Here is a 13,541-nt window from a genome sequence, read left to right on the forward strand (position 1 = left end):
GCACACAGGGGCTGTCCAAACACGACATGGTGTCCGCTAACAAATTGGAACCATGTCGCGTTTGGAGAGCCCCTGAGTGCCTAAACATTAGAGCTCCCCCACAAGTGACCCCATTTTGGAAACTAGACCACCCAAGGCACCTATCTAGATGCATAATGAGCACTTGGAACCCCCAGGTGCTTCACCAATTGATTCATAAAAATGAAAAAGTGGAAAAAAAATACTTTTTCATTTTTACGAATCAATTTGTGAAGCACCTAGGGGTTCCAAGTAGAGATGAGCGGTGTTCGACTAGAACTGTTCGCCAATCTCAAATTCGAGCTGTTTTGGGCGGTGTTCGAGTTGTTCGACGAACCCGAACGATTTGCAAAAAATTCGGCTGTTCGAGGTTATGTTCGATAACTGTTCGTGCACCAAAAGCGTGTCCTGCATGTCTGGCGCTATTTAGAGCACCAATCATGCAGGGATTGTCTGCCACTCACTGTAATGCCACAGCCATGGTGGTTGTGGCATTACAGTGATTGCCCAAATCGATGGGAACAGTGCCAACAGTGAAACATGAAAAGCCGGCAATTCAGCAGCGGCATACACCTGTACCGACAATTTAGAACCGAAAGAATAGAGCTTCACACATAGATTAGATAGATATAAACATGTCAGCCACATATATACGAAGTACAGTGAAAGTGCTGCTTACTGTACTTGTCATTTAGCGTAAAGGATTTATCAAAAAAAATAATAGTGTTTTCATGCACCGTCTCTTTAAAAAAGCCGGCCGGCAATTCAGCATCTGTACCCGACAATTTATAACAGACAGAATAGAGCTTCACACATAGATTAGAGAGATAGAAACATGTCAGCCACATATATACGAAGTACAGTGACAGTGTTGCTTACTGTACTTGTCATTTAGCGTAAAGGATTTATCAAAAAAAATAATAGTGTTTTCATGCACCGTCTCTTTAAAAAAGCCGGCCGGCAATTCAGCAGCGGTACCCGACAATTTATAACAGACAGAATAGAGCTTCACACATAGATTAGATAGATAGAAACTTGTCAGTCACATATATATGAAGTACAGTGATAGTGTTGGTTACTGTACTTGTCATTTAGTATTAAAATAAAGGATTTATTATTAAAAAAATTGGCGTGGGGTTCCCCTTAATTTTAGGCTCTAGCGGAGGTTAAGCAGACGGCTGGGGCAGATGTTTGAAGCCTGGGAAGGGGATAATACCCACGGAGCTTCCCAGGCTACTAATATCAGCCCCCAGCTGAATACATAGCCTTTACTAGCTATTAAAATGGGGGACCCCCCAAAAAAAATGACGTGGGGTCCCCCCTAATTTAATAGCTAGCAAAGGCTAGGCAGACAGCTGGGGGCTGATATTAATAGCCCAGGAAGGGAGCCATGAATATTGGCCCCCTCCCAGGCTAGAAACACCAGCCGTCAGCCGCCCCAGAAATGGCGCATTCATAGGATGCGCCAATTCTGGCACTTAGCCTCGCTCTTCCACGCTGCCCTGGTGCGGTGGCAGGGGGTAATAGGGTTGGGGTTGATGTCAGCTTATAATGCCAGCTGACATCAAGCCCAGGTTAGTAATGGAGAGGCGTCTATAAGTCACCCCCATTACTAACCCCATAGTCAAAGTTAAAAAAAACACAAACACCCAGAATAAAGTCCTTTAATTGAAATAAAGACACAATCCTTTATTGTTCTAAATTAAACCATACTTACCGTCACGCCCATTCCAGCTGAAGCCAACGATCTCCTGCAATAAAAGAAAAATAATAAAGCAACCTCATCCTTACCTTTCCATGGTTCCCACGACAGCTTCAGCTCTGCTACATCGAGATGACAGGCTGGACCGCAGCAGAACGCTGCCATCCAGCCTCTCATCCCGCAGACACTGAGAAGCGCAGGCTTGCTTGCGCTGCTCAGCGTCTCTCTGTGACGACATCCAGATGAGCCGAGTTCATGTCCAATGAACTCGGCTCACCTCATGCACGTCACTGACAGCGTGGGAAAATTCTCACGCTGAAGCGGTGAGTGCAGGAGAATTTTCCCACGCTGTCAGTGACGTGCATAAGGTGAGCTCATGTCCAATGAACTCAGCTCACCTCCTGCACGTCACTGACAGCGTGGGAGAATTCTCCTGCACTCAGCGCTTCAGCGTGAGAATTCTCCCACGCTGAAGCGCTGAGTGCAGGAGAATTTTCCCACGCTGTCAGTGACGTGCATAAGGTGAGCTCATGTCCAATGAACTCAGCTCACCTCCTGCACATCACTGACAGCGTGGGAGAATTCTCCTGCACTCAGCGCTTCAGTGTGAGAATTCTCCCACGCTGTCAGTGACGTGCATGAGGTGAGCCGAGTTCATTGGACATTAACTCGGCTCATCTGGATGCCCTCACAGAGAGACACTGTGGAGCGCAAGCAAGCCTGCGCTTCTCAGTGTCTGCGGGATGACAGGCTGGATGGCAGCGTTCTGCTGCGGTCCAGCCTGTCATCTCGATGTAGCAGAGCTGAAGCTGTCATGGGAACCATGGAAAGGTAAGGATGATGTTGCTTTATTATTTTTCTTTTATTTCAGGAGATCGTTGGCTTCAGCTGGAATGGGCGTGATGGTAAGTATGGTTTAATTTAGAACAATAAAGAATTGTGTGTTTATTTCAATTAAAGGACTTTTTTCTGGGTGTTGTGTTTTTTTTAAATACTTTACTAGAAATTCATGGTGGTCATGTCTAATATTGGCGTGACCCCATGAATTTCGGGCTTAGGGCCAGCTGATAATGCCAAGCTGGCCCTAACCCCTTTATTACCCAGTGAGCCACCGCATCAGGGCCCTGGATGAGTTGGGTACAGCGCCAGAAGATGGCGCTTCTATGAACGCGCCATTTTCCGGGGTGGCTGCGGACTGCAATTTGCAGCGGGGGTGGCCCAGAAAGCTTGGGCCTCCCTGCGCTGCGGATTCCAGCCCCCAGCTGCCTAGTTGTACCTGGCTGGACACAAAAACAGGGCGAAGCCCCACGTCAATTTTCTTTAAATTATTTCATGAAATAATTAAGAAAAAAAGGGCTTCCCTATATTGTTGTGTCCGGCCAGGTACAAATAGGCAGCTGGTGGTTGGGGGCAGCCCGTTCCTGCCTGCTGTACCTGGCTGGACACAAATATAGTGCGAAGCCCCACGTCAATTTTTTTTAAATTATTTCATGAATTTCCTGAAATAATTTAAAAAAATTGAAGTGGGGCTTCGCAATATATTTGTGTCCAGCCAGGTACAGCAGGCAGGAACGGGCTGCCCCCATCCACCAGCTGCCTATTTGTACCTGGCCGGACACAACAATATAGGGAAGCCCTTTTTTTCTTAATTATTTCATGAATTTCATGAAATAATTAAAAAAAAAGTACGTGGGGCTTCGCCCTATTTTTGTGTCCAGCCAGGTACAACTAGGCAGCTGGGGGCTGGAATCTGCAGCGCAGGGAGGCCCAAGCTTTCTGGGCCCCCCCCCGCTACAAATTGCAGTCCGTAGCCACCCCGGAAAATGGCGCGTTCATAGAAGCGCCATCTTCTGGCGCTGTACCCAACTCATCCAGGGCCCTGGTGCGGTGGCTCACTGGGTAATAAAGGGGTTAGGGCCAGCTTGGTATTATCAGCTGGCCCCAAGCCCAAAATTCATGGGGTCACGCCAGTATTAGACATGACCGCCATGAATTTCTAGTAAAGTATTTAAAAAAAACACAACACCCAGAATAAAGTCCTTTAATTGAAATAAAGACACAATTCTTTTTTGTTCTAAATTAAACCATACTTACCATCACACCCATTCCAGCTGAAGCCAACGATCTCCTGCAATAAAAGAAAAATAATAAACCAACCTCATCCTTACCTTTCCATGGTTCCCACGACAGCTTCAGCTCTGCTACATCGAGATGACTGGCTGGACCGCAGCAGAACGCTGCCATCCAGTCTGTCATCCCGCAGACACTGAGAAGCGCAGGCATGCTTGCGCTCCTCACTGTCTCGCTGTGACGGCATCCAGATGAGCCGAGGTCATGTCCAATGAACTCGGCTCACCTCATGCACGTCACTGACAGCGTGGGAAAATTCTCACGCTGAAGTGCTGAGTGCAGGAGAATTCTCCCACGCTGTCAGTGATGTGCATGAGGTGAGCTCATGTCCAATGAACTCAGCTCACCTCCTGCACGTCACTGACAGCGTGGGAAAATTCTCCTGCAATCAGCGCTTCAGCGTGAGAATTTTCCCACGCTGTCAGTGACGTTCATGAGGTGAGCCGAGTTCATTGGACATGAACTCGGCTCATCTGGATGTCGTCACAGAGAGACGCTGAGCAGCGCAAGCAAGCCTGCGCTTCTCAGTGTCTGCGGGATGACAGGCTGGATGGCAGCGTTCTGCTGCGGTCCAGCCTGTTATCTCGATGTAGCAGAGCTGAAGCTGTCGTGGGAACCATGGAAAGGTAAGGATGAGGTTGCTTTATTATTTTTCTTTTATTGCAGGAGATCGTTGGCTTCAGCTGGAATGGGCGTGATGGTAAGTATGGTTTAATTTAGAACAATAAAGAATTGTGTCTTTATTTCAATTAAAGGACTTTATTCTGGGTGTTTGTGTTTTTTTTAACTTTGACTATGGGGTTAGTAATGGGGGTGTCTTATAGACGCCTCTCCATTACTAACCTGGGCTTGATGTCAGCTGGCATTATAAGCTGACATCAACCCCAACCCTATTACCCCCTGCCACCGCACCAGGGCAGCGTGGAAGAGCGAGGCTAAGTGCCAGAATTGGCGCATCCTATGAATGCGCCATTTCTGGGGCGGCTGACGGCTGGTGTTTCTAGCCTGGGAGGGGGCCAATATTCATGGCTCCCTTCCTGGGCTATTAATATCAGCCCCCAGCTGTCTGCCTAGCCTTTGCTAGCTATTAAATTAGGGGGGACCCCACGTCATTTTTTTTGGGGGGTCCCCCATTTTAATAGCTAGTAAAGGCTATGTATTCAGCTGGGGGCTCATATTAGTAGCCTGGGAAGCTCCGTGGGTATTACCCCCTTCCCAGGCTTCAAACATCTGCCCCAGCCGTCTGCTTAACCTCCGCTAGAGCCTAAAATTAAGGGGAACCCCACGCCAATTTTTTTAATAATAAATCCTTTATTTTAATACTAAATGACAAGTACAGTAACCAACACTATCACTGTACTTCATATATATGTGACTGACATGTTTCTATCTATCTAATCTATGTGTGATGCTCTATCTTTCTGTTCTAAATTGTCGGGTACCGCTGCTGAATTGCCGGCCGGCTTTTTTAAAGAGACAGTGCATGAAAACACTATTATTTTTTTAAATAAATCCTTTACACTAAATGACAAGTACAGTAAGCAACATTATCACTGTACTTATTATATATGTGACTGACATGTTTCTATCTATCTAATCTATGTGTGAAGCTCTATTCTTTCTGTTCTAAATTGTCGGGTACAGATGCTGAATTGCCGGCCGGCTTTTTTAAAGAGACGGTGCATGAAAACACTAATATTTTTTTTAATAAATCCTTTACACTAAATGACAAGTGCAGTAACCAACACTGTCACTGTGCTTCTTATATGTGTGACTGACATGTTTCTATCTATCTAATCTATGTGTGATGCTCTATTCCTTCTTGTCTAAATTGTCGGGTACCGGTGTATGCCGCTGCTGAATTTGCCGGCCGGCTTTTTTAAAGAGAGTGTCTTCTGAGCAGTTTGTCAGCTTTTAGACACCTTTGCAGGTGTTTTCTATGTGTTTCTATGTGTTTTTGTTTGCCTGCCATTGGTTTTAACGGTGTTCGACGGTGTTCTAAGGTGTTCGACGAACAGTTCGACGAACAGTTCCTCGAACATCCCGGTGTTCGACGAACCGAACCGAACCCGAACACTACGGGGGTGGCTCAACACTAGTTCCAAGTTCTCACTATGCATCTAGATAGGTGCCTTGGGGAGCCTAGTTTCCAAAATGGGGTCACTTGTGGGGGGTTTCTACTGTTTAGGCACATCAGGGGCTCTCCAAAAGCAACATGGCGTCCGCTAATTATTCAAGCAAATTTTACAATCAAAAAGTCAAATGGCGGTCCTTCCCTTCCGAGCCCTGCTGTGCGCCCAAACAGTGGTTTTTCCCCACATATGGGGTATATGCGTACCCAGGGGAAATTGCACAACAAATTTTGGGGTCCATTTTTTCTTGTTACCCCTGCGAAAATAAAAAAAATTGGGTCTAAAGTAACATTTTTGTGAAAAAAGTTAAATGTTCATTTTTTTTCTTTCACATTCCAAAGATTCCTGTGAAGCACCTGAAGGGTTAATAAAGTTCTTGAATGTGGTTTTGAGCACCTTGAAGGGTGCAATTTTTAGAATGGTGTCACTTTTGGGTATTTTCTGTCATAAAGACCTCTCAAAATGACTTCAAATGTGATGTGGTCCCTAAAAAAATGGTTTGTAAATTTTGTTGGAAAAATGAGAAATCGCTGGTCAACTTTTAACCCTTATAGCTCCCTAACAAAAAAAAATGTTGGTTCCAAAATTGTGCTGATGTAAAGTACACATGTGGGAAATGTTATTTATTAAGTATTTTGTGTGACATATCTCTCTGATTTAAGGGTATAAAAATTAAAATTTTGAAAATTGCAAAATTTTCAAAATTTTTGCCAAATTTCTGTTTTTTTCACAAATAAATGCAAATGATATCGAAGAAATTTTACCACAATCATGAAGTACAATATGTCACGAAAAAACAGTCTCAGAATCAGGGGGATCCGTTGAAGCGTTCCAGAGTAATTACCTCATAAACTGACAGTGGTCAGAATTGTAAAAATTGGCCTGGTCATTAACGTGCAAACCACCCTCGGGGGTAAAGGGGTTAATAGGAAGTTAGAGGAGTTAAAATTTGGCCAACAAAATTTACAAAACCATATTTTTAAAGGATCACATCACATTTGAAGTGACTTTGAGGGGACAATATGACAGAAAATAACCAAAAGTGTCACCATTCTAAAAACTGCACTCCTCAAGGTCCTCAAAACCACATTCAAGAAGTTTATTAACCCTTCAGTTGCTTCACAAAAAGTGAAGCAATGTGAAGGAAAAAATTAACATTTTAATTTTTTTTACAAAAAATTTACTTTAGATCCAAATGTTTTTTATTTTCACAAGGGTCACAGTAAAAAATGGAATCCAAAATATGTTGTGCAATTTTTCCTGAGCATGCCAATACCCGATATGTAGGGGAAAACTGCTGTTTGGGCACATGGAAGGGCTCAGAAGGGAAGAAGCACTGTTTGACTTTTTGGAACACCAAAATTGGCTGGAATCGAGAGCAGATGCCATGTTGCATTTAGAGAGTCCCTGATGTGCCTAAACAGTTGAAACCCCCCACAAGTGACCAGATTTTGGAAACTAGACCCCTCAAGGAACTTATCCAGATGTGTGGTGAACATCTTGAACCCCCTGGTGCTTCACAGAAATTTATAACGTTGAGCCGTAAAAATAAATAAAATCACATTTTTTCCACAAAAATGTTCTGTAAGCCCCCAATTGTTTTAATTTCTCAAGGGTAACAGGAGAAGATAGACTTCAAAAATTGTTGTGCAATTTCTCCTGAGTACACCGATATCCCATATGTAGGGGAAAACTACTGTTTGGGCGCACGGCAGGGCTCAGAAGGGAAGGAGTGTCATTTGGAAATGCAGACATTGATGGAATGATCTGCGGGCATCATGTCACATTTGGAGAGCCTCTGATGTGCCTAAACAGTAGAACCCCCCCCCCCTTATAAATGACCCTATATTGGAATTGATCAAGTGTTTTCCACGTATGTGAATTTTATTATGGAGTGGCAAACGTAAATTGTGTAGAGTGCATCAAGTTGGCATAAGTGAGTTGTGTAGAGTGCATTTGATCACAATATTCATATCACATCAATGTGACAGAGACAAGATTGAATTTTTGGATGTGACGTGGGATTGTACCAATAAAATACATACTAATATATTTAGAAAACTTACATCCACCAATATGCTGTTGCACGTCTCCTCCTCCACATGATATATTCTGTCCACATAGGACTATTTTTCCGCCTCTGCAGAATATGTTCTACCAATGTTGATTTTGAGAAACAGGCCAAAGACTTAAAATTAAGATTCTATGAGCGAGGCTATAGCTGCCGTATTATTATAAAGGCATACAATAGAGCGTGTTATTCATCTCGCAGCAATCTATTGTACAAATCCAATGACGAGAAAAATATCGACCAAGTGAGATTTATCAATAATTTTCATTCTCAATTTCCCCTTACAAGGAAGGCCCTTAATAAGTCATAACCCATTTTAAAAGCAGATCCCATCATTTCCAAATTATTGCCTGACAAATCCGCTATTACTGCCCAACGTTCAAGGAACCTCCACGCAGGGCCGGCGTCACCACCTGGCGCACCCGGGCAAGTGCCGGGGCCCTGGACAGCGGTGGGGCCCACTTATCTTGGTTGGCTGCTATGTGAGCGCTGGTGCTGCGGTGCTGCCCGTGGCGTCCTGGGTTACCGTCGGCCGGCAGATCCTCTTCTGGACAGCGGGGGGCCCGCACTCACCTTGGTTGCTATGTGAGGGCTGCCTGCCACATCCTAGGTTACCGCCGGCCGGCAGAGGCGCAGATGCATCCTTAGACTCCCGCTGCCGCAGAGTGCATGCGCCGGCAGCGCAGCCATCCAGTCAGATTATGGCACCATCTATTCTCAACTGTCTACAGTGCATGCGCTGCCTTCAGCTTGGGTCCCTCCTCCTAGGTTGAGCTCCTCAGTATTAAAGCGCCAGCCACAGCCAGTAAACACCGACCACTGGTAACTTTATCCGACTATCAGAGACTGCATTTCTTATGTAATGTCTTTCTATGTATAGATACAGTGACAGTCACATGCATCATCATGTATCTATATATAGAAAGACATGGATATATTATATATAGTCAGCTTAGCACTGTCTGCAGTCTGTCTGCTGCATCTTACAGGAAATCCTGACCTGACCTGTCTGACTGTGTGGAATGGCAGAGAAGGAAGTGGCAGGCAGGCAGGGGCAGGGATGATGGTGACAGTCTTCTCCGCTATAGGAGGGCTATACTATAATGGTACGTGACCCTTTCTCCTGGCACTGTCTGACCACCTGGTGCCCATCTCTCCACTATGTAGGGTCACTGGGCGAGTTACTGCCATGGCTCCTGTCAGGACTATGTGGGGCCTATTCTTCTGTATGGAGGACTATGTGGGCCCATTAAACTCTATGGAGGACTATGTGGGACCATTGTACTGTATGGAGGACTATGTGGCCCATTATACTGTATGGAGGACTATGTGGGACCATTATTCTGTATGGAGGACTATGTGGGTCCATTATACTGTATGGCGGACTATGTGGACATATTATACTGAATGGAGGACTATATAAACCAGAGAGACCATAGGTATATTCAAAACCCCAAGATAACATAATTAAAACACCATATGTTGACTAAAAGAGATAAATGCTTTATTTATGTATTTTTTAAGAAATAACACATAGGTATAAATAACATGTGTGAAAAGACATAACATGGGCATGTGAGGCAGCAGGGGGTAGATAGAGACACAGCTGGTATCAAATTCACATTGGACCTATAATAGGTCACATAGTCCAACCCATGCAATCCATTAGTCACAGACAATGTGTGCAGAAAAAGTTAAATAACATAGATCAAGTGACCTATAACAAGTCACAGTATAAACAACCATCAGAGGTTTTTTCAGCAACACATAAAAAGTACAAGCATCACATGGAAAGGGTTAAGTAAGACATACTTAGTGAAAGTGAACAGGTGACCAGCAGTGCCAGGGGAGGCCTCGACACGTGTTTCCGTACTTCCTGAGGGGGCGTGGTCTATGTGGGACCCATTATACTGTATGGAGGACTATGTGGGGCCCATTATACTGTATGGAGGACTATGTGGGGCCATTATACTGTATTGAGGACTATGTGGGGCCCATTATGCTGTATGGAGGACTATGTGGGGCCATTATACTGTATGGAGGACTATGTGGGGGCATTATACTGTATGGAGGACTATGTGGGGCCATTATACTGTATGGAGGACTTAGTGGTGCCCATAATACTGTATGGAGGACTATATTGCTCGGTCTGCACTGTGCGCTGCGAGGATTTGCCGGTTTCTGAGCTATTGTAGAATTTACAATAGATATCACTCATGTAATGTAAGAAGTGAAATCTTTGCATTGTACTATACCTACAGTACAGACCAAAAGTTTGGACACACCTTCTCATTTAAAGATTTTTCTGTATTTTCATGACTATGAAAATTGCACATTCACACTGAAGGCATCAAAACTATGAATTAGCACCTGTGGAATTATATACTTAACAAAAAAGTGTGAAACAACTGAAAATATGTCTTATATTCTAAATACAGAAAAATCTTTAAATGAGAAGGTGTGTCCAAACTTTTGGTCTGTACTGTATATTTCTCTTCCATATCTGTGCATCATGAATCGTGGTATGTGTTAAAGGGGCCCACTGAGACTCTTTCGCCCGGGGCCCACGAAAACCTGGAGCCAGCCCTGCCTCCACGATTACCTTGTTCATAGCCATTACATTGGTGAACCTGAGACCATGTTTCTTGATATTTTGGACAGAGATGTGGATGTGTTTCGTGTGGGCGATGCATTGCTTCTACTAACATTGAACACTGTGATTCCTTTCATGACTCGAGTCGGTCTAAGAACTATAAAATCGAAAAATACATCGAAGAATGTCATCTATTATGCCACATGCCCATGTGCAATGATTTTTGTAGGCCTGACCACACATCAACTTAAGGTGTGAGTTAGAGAGCTTGTGCTTGGTATATCTGCTGCATCTGAACACACGGACACATCCACACTCAAAACAATTGAGGTCGCGTATAAGAATTTGCATCATCTTTGTATTGAATCAGACCATGCCCAAAATTCCACAAATTCTGCAACCAATTTTTTCATATGGAACTCATACTTTTATCCAATCTATTCAAGGACTCCAATTTTAGATAGGTTTCAAGATCTAGTACAAAACGATCTAAAAACCTATATCTTTCTAGTAATAGAACAAAAAATCATAATTTGCAAAAAATAGAAAGTGATGCTCTTAAACAGCTCATTGATAATGATGATTTGATAATAAAGAAGGCAGATAAGGGTGGGTCAGTGGTTTTAATGAATAAAGAACATTATTTTCAATTAAACCAGTGTATGTTAAATGACAATACCACATATAAAAACTGTCTAGTGATCCTACTCCAAAATTTAAAAAGGAACTGATAGATCTCCTTAATGAAGGAGTATATATTGGGGTCCTTTCTAAGAAGGAATATGATTTCATTCTGGAGAAAATCCAGTGTTGCCAATATTTCATTCTTTGCCCAAAACTCATAAAGAACGTTTTCCACCACCCTTAAGGCCCATAGTTTCAGGCATTGGGTCCCTAAACGAACATTTTTGTGAGTGTGTAGATTCCTTATTACAACCCATTGTGGAAAAATGCCCGGGCTATTTGAGAGACACAAAACATGTCTTGACCTCTGTACAGAATATGGTATGGGAGACGGAGTACACATGGGTTGTTGGTGACATTGAATATTTTTATACCTGTATTTCACATGAGTTAGGCATACAGGCAGTGTCTGATTTTGTAAAAAAGTATACAATCTATGATGATAATCTATGCACATTTTTGATCATGGTTTTGCGATATTTGTTATCTCATAATTTTTTTATGATTGATAATGTCTTTTATCTCCAGTGCAAAGGATCCTCTATGGGCGCAAAATATTCACCTTCTTTTGCAAATATTTTTGTACCTTGGTGGGAGGACAGGTTAATTTTTTCAGAAGAAAATCCGTTTTTTTATTCTATTGTATGGTACGGCAGATACTTGGACGATAGCCTCATCATTTGGTCGTCACAAGTATCTGCCGTACCCTGCCTCACCAATTACTTCAATAAGAATAATTGCAATTTATTCTTTACTTTTTCTTGCAATAAAGAAGAAGTGTCCTTTTTGGATTTGATTTTCAGCACTGAGGATAAAAAAATAAAAACCCACACCTATCGCAAAAAAACTTCTGGAAATACTATACTTAGAGCCAATTCTTGCCACCCCAGGCACACTATTTTAGGTGTTCCTGTAGGGGAAATGATTTGAGCAAAAAGAAATTGCTCTGATCTTGAACAATTTGATATAGAGAGTAGTGTTGAGCGAGCACTAAAATGCTCGGGTGCTCGAAGCTCGGGCCGAGCTCGCCGTGATACTCGGTTGCTCGACCCGAGCAACGAGCCCAATGTTAGTCTATGGGAGACTCGAGCATTTTTGCGGTGGCACCCCCGGCAGTCTTTTAAAAGCCTAACAAGTGCCCAAAACGATAGTGACAGTGCCCAAATGACATGGGGACAGCATGGGGATCGCCGCAAGAAGCATTTCTGACCCCCAGGTCACTGCTGTCAACAACGTGGTCAGAGGTATTAAGCCACTTTTACAGGCTCACAATAAAACGTTCAAAAACGAAAGTGAAACTTTTTTCCTGTGAAATATGTTAAGGAACATCCTTTCCAGGGTAAAGACTTGTGTATAAGTTAAAATAAATGACCAAAAACAAAAATACTCCTCCACACCTTCGGCTATGTTCACAAGTAGCATTTTTTATGCGTTTTTGCACTTTTGTATTGCTTTCAACTATGACAAATGCATTCACCGTGAAATGTCATTTTAACATTTTACAACCTTATCTGGCCATGTGCTGTGTGACACATGCATAAAGTGCTGAAAAGACAAGGGAACAGCATGGGGAAGACCCCTGGAAGCATCTCTGACTCCCAGGTCACTTTCTAAAAGTGTGCCCATCATAAGTGATCCTTACCGCATCAGAAGATGCAGACTTGCAACTATCCCCATGCAAGTTCTAGTCCCAGGGCAGTGTTCAATTGTACCTCCCCCATTCCTTGCAATACAAGCTCAAGTATGCAGCCTGCCACCCACCCACCCCAGGCTGCAATACCATACTGCTTGCTTGCTTGAACTTGAAATTGGGCCTTTTAGGCATGTGGAGGCGGAATCTGGCCACCACGTCATGGCTGTGTTGGCGGCCTGGAATCCATACTCAGTCCCCAGCCGCCCGGCGGCCGGGTGTCCATACTCGGTCCCCAGCCGCCCCGCGGCCGGGTGTCCACACACGGTTCCCAGCCGCCTGGGGGCAGCCGGGTGTCCATAAATGGTCCCCAGCCGCCCATATTTCTCCTTGGAACATCCCCCCACACACTTTTCTTAGCCCGGCCTGCTTTAGGCAGCATTGGACGAGCCCACCAGAGAACCAGACTCCTCCGGTGGGCCCTGACTTCTCCATCGGTGGAGTTGAGAGTGCCAAGGTGAGGAGCATGATGATGATGACAGAAGTTAGCATCTGCTATGTTTTCTTTTAATGCAAGTGTA

Source organism: Phyllobates terribilis, unplaced genomic scaffold, assembly GCF_046119375.1.
Source record: "Phyllobates terribilis strain yellow unplaced genomic scaffold, ASM4611937v1 Scaffold_3__8_contigs__length_932513732, whole genome shotgun sequence".
NCBI classification, from domain to species: domain Eukaryota; kingdom Metazoa; phylum Chordata; class Amphibia; order Anura; family Dendrobatidae; genus Phyllobates; species Phyllobates terribilis.